A 9,700-nucleotide genomic window follows, 5' to 3' on the forward strand; every position below is an offset into this window, starting at 1 on the left:
TCCCAAGGATCTTCTAGGCAGAGGGTCAGCGACTGTAGCAGATTGGTATCAGACAATTAACTTGTCAGAGCTGATCCTATACACCAGTTAGTTGTTAAGAATCTATTTCTTCTTGGCCAAGTATTCCCAGGGATTAGCACAGTGCTTGACACATATTTAGACCTTGATAAATATTTGTTAAATGAGTGACTAATAATAAATCTGGGGCTTATGGATGTCAGACATGGTGCAAAATACTCCACAAATATTGTGTCCTTGAATAGTAGATCCTATTATTTCTATTTTATAGATGAGTCAACTGAAACTTGAGAGATTAAATAACTTGTTCAAAGTTACACAGCTAGTAAGTGCTGAAATTGGGATTTGAACCAAAGGAAACTACACCCAATATAACACACTACTTCCCTATGCCTAGAGCATGTGCAAATGAATCATTGAATGTTCCACGTAAGAGACGTAAGAGACCATCGTCATTCTCTAGGTTAATGGTGCTCCAAGAGTACAAAATTGCTTAATGCAAGTGCAAAGTCTCAGGGCACTGCCCATCCTTATAAAGAGTTTGCTTATGAAACCACAACTAATTTTTGCTTATTTTTTACATAAAATTAGATGGAATGCTCTATCAAAATTTTCCAACTTTATTTTTAAACTTAACACATCTACATGATAAAAAGAAACTTAAGATGACAACTACTTCAGCAAAGAATTGATAAGCGAAAGACCAGATGCTACATATTTTTCAACTGCAAAAATATCATGGGAAGCCAGCTGTATCTTCTAAAATTTCATGATGTCATCATATGGCTTCAGGATCTATTTAGGTGGTTCATAATCTTATTAGCTTATCTCTGTTTCCAGTCATGCACTAGGCTTTAATTGCATAGGTTTGTTTATAACATTGTTAGAATTAGAGTTCTGGTCTCATATTTCATGCAAGAAGCATCTGCCAGGATGGTGCACAAAAACTTGCCACCCTCCATAGTACCTAGTGACCCACTGCAAACTGATGTCACTGTCCCATTTTTCTGAAGTGGTCATCGCTTCCTGGCATCGAGCTATCACACAAGTGACTCAGAGTTTTGATCTTGTTCAACTTTACCAAAAGTCCAAGTCTAGGATGATGATCTCAAAGTGTGATGGAAGAAAAGTGTTTCAGTTCAGCAACTTTCAATGTCACAGTGAAATTTACCATGTTTTCCAGGCATCAGTTACACTGTCAGATTCAGGGAGATTTCAATTATATTAGGGGTGGAAATAACTTTGCATTTACCACACTTCTACTTGAAATTTCACTATCCCATCTTCCTCTCCCCCCCCAACTTTATTCACTTTTTTATTCAGTCTCAAAACCACATTTTTTCACAGGTCAATATTTTTCTATTAAAACATTTTAGGTAAGCCAGTGTCAGATATCTCCTGAGATTCCACACTGGGGTGGAATTTTCAAAATTTTTGAATGTAAAAATACTAGCATTTATTATCACACATTAGAAGACCCTGCTGCTCATGGACCCACCAGAGCTGAGTTGTCTTCCTAGGGAATGTACGGGCAAGTTAGCTCTATAAGACACCATCCCTACCTGTATATACTGCTTAGTCAGACAATAATGAGACCATCTTTCTCTCCCTCTGTAAATTATATGAGTAAAACATATTATTTAGGACTCTTTTCTGTACAGTGAAAACTCAATTCAAAACTGCTATAAAGGAGAAGGAACTCGAATTGATTAGCTCATGTAACTGGAAAGTCCAGGAGTAGGAATGGGTTCAGGTGGGGTTGCTTTATGCAAGACCCAGTGTCCTGTGGGCCTTGATTTCTCTCAGTCCTCTTGGCAGTATGCAACCATCCACCCCCAGTGTGTTTGCTTCATTCTCATCTTCATTCACAGACATAAGGTGGTGAAAATATCTCTTGATTTTCAATGCCCCAAATTCCTAGTCCAGTAGAAAAGGACAAGTACAATTCCTCAAAAGCATAATATAATTTGTCTCAAGTCAGTGTTATTGGCTTTGATTGACCTGACCTGGGCCATGGGATCACTGGGGACAAATTACTGCTGCCAGGAAAATGGGATGCTTTGATTGGCCAGTCCTGGATCACTTGCCACATCTGGAGTCAAGGTAGCATTTTCTCATCAGGGACCATAATAACTGAGACTGGAGAGGAACAGATCCCCAAAAAGATAAACTGAAAACAGTTATCAAAATAGGATGAACGGATATTGGGCACCTACTAAACTGTATGTGTCCACTATGGTACCACTGAAATTATCCATTCTACTTCTTCCTATCTTTGCATATTTTTCATTTCTCTTTCTTCTCCCAGTTCTTTTAGCAAGCATATTAAACAGTCAGTCTCTGGTTTTGGGGGGAATTGTTTGCTTCTGAGCAATCATCTTACATCTGGGCTTTCTGTGTTCATTCTTGAGTCATGCACACACCACTTGACTTTGTTTTATGTATTATTACGTTTTGTTGTTGTTTTCTTCGGTTGCTATTCTGAAACATCACATTTCAATACCTGCTACCGTATTTGTTTCTTCACTTTTTTTTTTTTTTTAAATTTATTTATTAATTTATGGCTGTGTTAGGTCTTCATTTCCGTGCGAGGGCCTTCTCCAGCTGCGGCAAGTGGGGGCCACTCTTCATCACGGTGCGCGGGCCTTTCACTATCGCGGCCTCTCCTGTTGCGGAGCACAGGCTCCAGACGCGCAGGCTCAGTAGTTGTGGCTCACGGGCCCAGTTGCTCCGCGGCATGCGGGATCCTCCCAGACCAGGGCTCGAACCCGCCTCCCCCGCACCGGCAGGCAGACTCTCAACCACTGCGCCACCAGGGAAGCCCTGTTTCTTCACTTTTTATTCCTCAGATTTGGGGATAAACGTTGGAATGTTGAATGAGTGGCCAGTAAGCACCCAAGTGGTCTTTTATGCAGATAATATTTTTTTGGTAGCAAAAGAAAACAAACAGTGCTTTGTCGTAATTAGAGTTCATAAATGTGAAAGAATTAAAAGTAAAAAGAAAAAATAAATTGAAATGATTGAAACATCTCATTTTAATCACTAAACTCAACGTTTTCCTCCTAAAACCTTTCATATGTACAATGAACAATAACAAATAAATTTATTGGAATTTTGCCTCCTCTTTATGACTATGCCCACTGGAGCTGTTAATGAGCAGGAAAATGATTAAGAGGCAGGTGGCAGAGGAGCTAAGGATGAGAATCAAAGGGCACAAGCTCAACAGTGAGTGCTAAATAATTGATACCTGGGTAGAGACAACGCGCATACAGAGGACACGGATATACAGAGCAGAATACTATCGTTACTAATGGTCTCAGGGTACCAGCTACCAGACACCAAGAATGACTTTTTATATTCAGTTCTTACAATGATACAATACATGTTTCTGAGCCGGCAGATTCTAAAATGAATTCTCCTGGAGGCCCTTGTATATATCTTTTTCATGCAGTAAAATAGCCATGAGATAACGATAGAATAGGTACTAAAGTGTGTCACATCTTTACTTCAACATAACCATCATATATTCCTATTGACTTATCAGTAGGCTGCAATTTTTCAAGCTGATAATATCTGTGTAAGGAACTAAATTCAAAAGATAGACAAAGTATACAAGAAAAGTAAGTTTCTTCCATCCCTCAGCTCTCCAGTTCCTCTCCAGTAAAACCCACTACTACCAGTTTCTTCTGTATTCTACTACAGACAATTTAAGCATCTGCAAACACAGGTACCACTACAAACATAAATGTATTATTATACATGCATTTATAAACACATTATTATGCACCTTACTTTTTCACTTATCAATATATGTTAAATTTTTTGAATGGTTCAATTACTAACAAAGATGTTGAAGACCAAGTTTCTAATATGAATTCTACTATTTAGAAAAATATATTATACCTGCCATGATAGTAGGCATGAAATAACTAGACCAAAATACCTTGACCAATAAACATATGGAAAGAAATGCAAAATAAGAATCAAATGGGAAAATTCTTTTACCTATTGAATAAGCAAATAACAATAACAACCATAAAATAGTAATAATAAAGCCTATAATGGCTACAGTCAATTGCTGAAGCCAGGAACCTGGGAATACTTTCTGGTTTCTTTCTCTACTTCAACCACATTTAATCTTTCACTAAGGCCTGCCTTATCCTCTAAGATAAACATATTAAACTTCTTCAGAGGATATAGCTAAGTTGTAAACAGATTCTTGACCCATAGAAACCATAAGATAATAAATATTTGTTGTTTTAAACCACTATGGATTGGGGGTAATTTGTTACACATAGATATATAACCAATATACATCTAATCGCATCTTGTTTTTATAGTCATGGTACATTTTAAACTTTGTAATTGATTATTGTGATATTTATTTAATGTTTATTCTCCCCCTTTTAAATGGCATAACCAGAAGAGCAAGGTCCTTGTTTGTTCGTTCCCCAAAGTATCTGTAGCATTTATCACAGTTCATGAAATTTATTTGTTGAATAAAAGAATGAATAAATGCACTGATATTCCACCATGTGGTTGATGGGAGAGCGTAAACTGGTATATGTTTTTCTTCTGTAGGAAAGTTTACCACTTTATATCAAAGGTCTTAACTATGCAAACTCTTTGACCCCGTGTTCTAATGTTAGGAATTTATCCTAGAATATAAAAATTTAACTAGAATAATGTTCATTGTAGCTGTGTTTCTAATAGCAAAATAATGTAAATAACTTGTGTCTAACAATAGAGGATTAAATTATGGCACATCCTCTGTATCCATTAAAAATCACATGTAGAAAAAGATTTTTCAACGTGGAGCATATTCACTATATGTTACCAAGTGATGTAAACAAGTTACAAATCAGGTATATAACAATAGCTTATGTTTACTGAGTGTTTAGTGTGTGCCAGGCACTGTGATACACACCTTTCATGTATGATCTCATATGGGCATATATATATATGCAGAACTAGTGTGTGTGTGTGTGTGTAAAAGACCTGGAAAACATCTGGAAGGATATACCACTAAAATGCTCACAGTGATTATCTCTGAAAGAAAAGGTGGGATCCTTACTTTTGCTTTTTGTTTCTTTCCTTCATTTCTCTATAATGAGAAGGAAGTGAAGGCCAAAAACGCCACAGCGACAATTGCCAAATGATAAGGGTCACAGATACCAAAGCTAGAAAATGGAGCCAGATAGACAAAGAGCAGAGCAATAGATCAGGGTTTAGGCTGGGATCCAGGACATGCCTAAAGTAAGGAGCAGTTGTTAATAGTACTGCTGGGATATGCTGCCACTTTCCTAGGATAATCAGGATCTTGTAAAGTTTGGGAAAGACCTTGGGTAGTACCTTGGTTAGGCTCTGACGTGATCAGGCATCTGTGTTCTGTCCAGACTGAACCGTCTTGGTCTGTTGCAGTTTGGTCTGGATGGGCAGAAAGTTCCCAGGTCAGAGGTGTTTTCAGTAAGGACTCTGTCTGTTCTACTAAGCCCTGCTGGATTGTGTGACCTGGTATCTGCTTGGTGCCAACCACCCAGGATTTAGACATTGTTCAGGTTGAAGCATTTAAAAACATAGCCCATGTCACCTATCTACTCTGGTTGCCTTGGCTTTTCTAGGCTGCCGTGTTTAGAGGCCTTGTCATCACTGGCCTGGAGAACTGACTCAAATTTGGCATCCATTACCAGAATTTTCTGTCCCATAAGCAGTGTTGATTTCAGGCAGGACCAGGTGTCTAGAGATGTGGGCACTGAGATTTCACTTGCCAGGATACTCTTGTAGCATTAGTTGTACTGGTGGTGGAAGGTTAGGTGGTGTTAGGATAAGGGTCAGAGCTTTCAACTGTTGGAATGCTGAAGGCTCAGCCATGGGCCAGATCCCCCATTTCAGCTCCTGAGGAGGTCTTTAGTTGGGTGTTCAGAGTGAAAACGTGGGGCATGAACCACTGTTTATGTCTGGAAAATCACAGGAACTATTGTACATTCTTGATTGTCCTTTCCTTCCATGATTAGTGATATTTGTGTTGTTCTAAGAATTTGACTTCCAAACTTCTCAATATGCTATTGTTATTAGTGCAGAGATGGTATTGTTCACATTACGTTTAGAACATTCTTAATCAGGAACTGGTGGAAAGGATCTCAATGATATATATCAAGATGTCAACACTTATAATTTGGTTTGGCCCAGAATCCTAAGAATCAACTGTTGGTACACTTAGTGGGAATCACAGTGCCTTCAAAAGTTTAGAAAACTCTCTTCCATTTGCCAATCTCTCACGTCAAGGGTTCAGCTTGCAGACTTTGGAGTCAGATGACATCAGATGACCAAACTCCATAGAGCTGGTTTAAGTATAGGTAAGGATCCCAAAATGAAATCTCATTAAGGCTATGGCAGATGTTTGTGTATGAGTGGAAACCCCAGACTTCTCTTCTTTTCCAAAATGGGTGCCATGGGGTTTAATGAGCCTTAAATACATGTCTCTATCTATGTGACTTTGAATATATACCAAGTGAAGATACTTGCTGAGCAGAAATTTGCATGAGGGGCAGAAGCAGCTGCACAGAATAGACTCCCATGGCTAGTTTGTGCTACCAGATTTCCCAACTTGGAGTCCCCATGGCACTGCCTAGTCACATGGGAATAGATTTGTTTTAGGGATCGCTAGTCCACTGGATCAGTGTGTAGAAAAAGCAGATTTTTGATGTCTCTGAGTCTATCAAGGATCAGAATTGGACGTGGCTCCCTTCTAGCTTTAATTCCAAGAGTTACAGAAATTTGCCTCCTGTCTTTATGTATGGTGTAATGAGGGTATGAAACAAGACCTGGCCTGCTTCCTTCTTCAGTGGGTTGGGTGACACTGGGATTGGGCACCTGCACACAAATTTGCCCATTATCACAGTTGTACCTCTTCCTGCCTAGGCAGTGAGTGCAGCCTACAGGCACTCTTTAACTTTTAAATTCTGTCCTCTAGTGCCACAGTCCCTAAGTACCAGGCATGAAGATTGGCTCCAACTTCAAGTAGCTTGCTTGGAAAATGGGAAGGAGAGGGAAAGGGTAGGTCAGCAAGGTTCCCTGGGTCTTGAAGAGACTGGGTGCTGATGCTCAGACAGGACTGGCAGAGATATTTAACCAAATTGTCCATTTAAGGATTGTTTATATCAACAAAGGGGTTGCTCGTTAAGCCATTCAGTACAAGTCTTTCAACCCATTCGGGAGAAAATATCATTCATTTAGTCCATACGTGCCATTTACACTGGTCAACAGATGCTCTGGATTATTTATTTTAAGCTGTGCACAAACTGGAAGCAAAGAACCATATATAAAAGCAAGTCTTTTTTTAGTAAATGTAATTTTTTTCATAAACACAATTGGTAGCTAAAAATTTTATTTGTGAAGCAATTAAAAATTAAATGATTGTTCCATAGTAGATCAGTGTATCAGAATTAGAACTGAAACGAAATCTCCAAATACCTAATATTGAGACTTCTACCTGGCTAGATTTTTCACCACCATATAGCGTAAATTTGTCTTATTGATCTAAGTAAGACAAAAAGAGATGAGATTTCCTGGAAAAAGTATGGGCTATTTCTTTAGTATCAATATTTATACTTGACATCTGTCAAGTCAAACCCACATCTGTTTTTAGTTATTCCAAGTTGCTAAAAACTATTGTTTTATGTTATCATTTTGGAATGCAAAACCATCGATCTTTCTGGAAAAATTACAATAAAGCATGTTTGCTCACCCTTCCCCGTGACCCAGCTCTATTCATTTTTGGGGAAAAAATTTCCCTATAAAAAAGATCTAGGTCATTATCAAGAAAAATGGTTCTTCAAAGCTCTATTGATTGCCAAAAAAACTATTACTGTGGAAAGAGAAATCTTCAACTACTCCTAAAATAATTGACTGGACATGTGTTATGTGTGACCCAATGGCACTAAAAAGAATTTCATTTAATCAACAAAATAGATCTTTCACATAAAAATTGGCCTCCTATAATGACATGCAATAATCACCAATTTTATAGTGGACTCCATTATTAAAAAAGCCCTTCTGAAAGCAATTGGATTTTAAGTGGTCTCTTTTTTTTACATCATCAGATTCACCTGCTGTCCAGACTAAATTGTCTTGGTCAGCTGCAGTATGGTCTGGATGGGCAGAAGGTCCCCAGGTCAGAGGAGCTCTCAGAGAGACATCTGTTCCACTAAGCCCTGCTGCTTTATGTGACATGGCACTGCTTGGTGCTGACTGCCCAGGATTAAGGCAGTGTGCAACTTGAACTAAAAGGATGACCACATGCAACTATTTGCAACTATTTGGAAGAGACTTTTTAAAAAATAGATTGAGATTTAGGAACCTTTGGCTACAATCCAAGCAGGTCACTTTTTTTTTTGCCCTTGTTTTCTTATCTAAAAAAATGAGGAGGGAATTAAATTGGATAATGTCTAACTCCATTTTCACCCCTAAGATGCTATGATTTTAGTAATGTACGTTAATGCCTGTTAATGTCAGTGGATGACAATGTGTTTATGTGTGTCCATCTGTGGAGACATTTTCATTTTCCACCAAGGTGAGATTCCTTTGTCAACCTGTTTCATGTTATGAATAACTCTTTCCACTCAGTCTTACCTTAGTCTTTCACTTCAAGTTATCAGAAATTGAAATTTTGTGAGCAAAACTTATTTCAACAGCAATAAAAGTAAAGGAATGTAGGACAATCAGTCCTCTCCTGTTCAGAGGACACTCTTTGAGAATGTGGCAGAACTGACCCAGCTGAGATTTCTTGTGGTTTGGGAAGAAAGGAAGAAAGGAGGGGTGCTATATGCTCTGAAGGGAATGGCAATCTACAGCCACTCAGAAGTGAAAAAATGAAATTGAAATCACAAAAGCTGGCAGAATGAGTACTATGGAAACACATTGTCTGCCGTCAAGCATTAGAGTCAGTTGAAAAGAATTAGAATAATTGCTGTATTGAAAAATCAGGATTATCCATTATTGTTCCCAAGCATATTTGAATAATGTTTACAAAACATGTGTTTACCTTGATTTTATCATTATCTTGACCCTGAAATTGCTTCTGTGTTTATATGTGCCTATTAGATCAATTACTTTTACTTTAATCTCTTTTTTTCCCCATCTTGATGATTCAGTTAGGCTCAGTTGATCATGTTGGTAACTCATTCAACCTGATTCAGTGAAAAGACCATTGAAGTCATGAAATCAACCTGTTTTATTGTACAAAGAGGTCTTCCTTCATACAAACCCAGGACAAAGGTTCACTTTGCATCTATTCATCTAAATTTATCAAAATTTCTCTGGCTTTCATGACAGCAGACCATGGAACTCTCAGGTAAGCTGGTTTCTTCACAGATTGCCAAAGGAATGCAAAATTGCCTTTATTACTGAATTAAGTTCGACCTATCTCTAACTTCACTTCTTTCTTACACACGCACACACACACACACATTATATAAAGAAATACTTGCACAACGTTCTAGAAAATTTGGGAAAATTAAAGAAAACCAAAATTAACCGTAATCCTATTACTCCAAAACCATAAACATTTTCATTTGCTTTTTATCCTAGTCTTGTTTCTAAGACAAACACAAACACTCACACATACAAATACAAACAAAATGGGTCCTATCTCTTATCTCTTATCTATCTATCCATCCATCTA

Source organism: Balaenoptera ricei, chromosome 4 (assembly GCF_028023285.1).
Source record: "Balaenoptera ricei isolate mBalRic1 chromosome 4, mBalRic1.hap2, whole genome shotgun sequence".
Classification (NCBI taxonomy): Eukaryota; Metazoa; Chordata; class Mammalia; order Artiodactyla; family Balaenopteridae; genus Balaenoptera; species Balaenoptera ricei.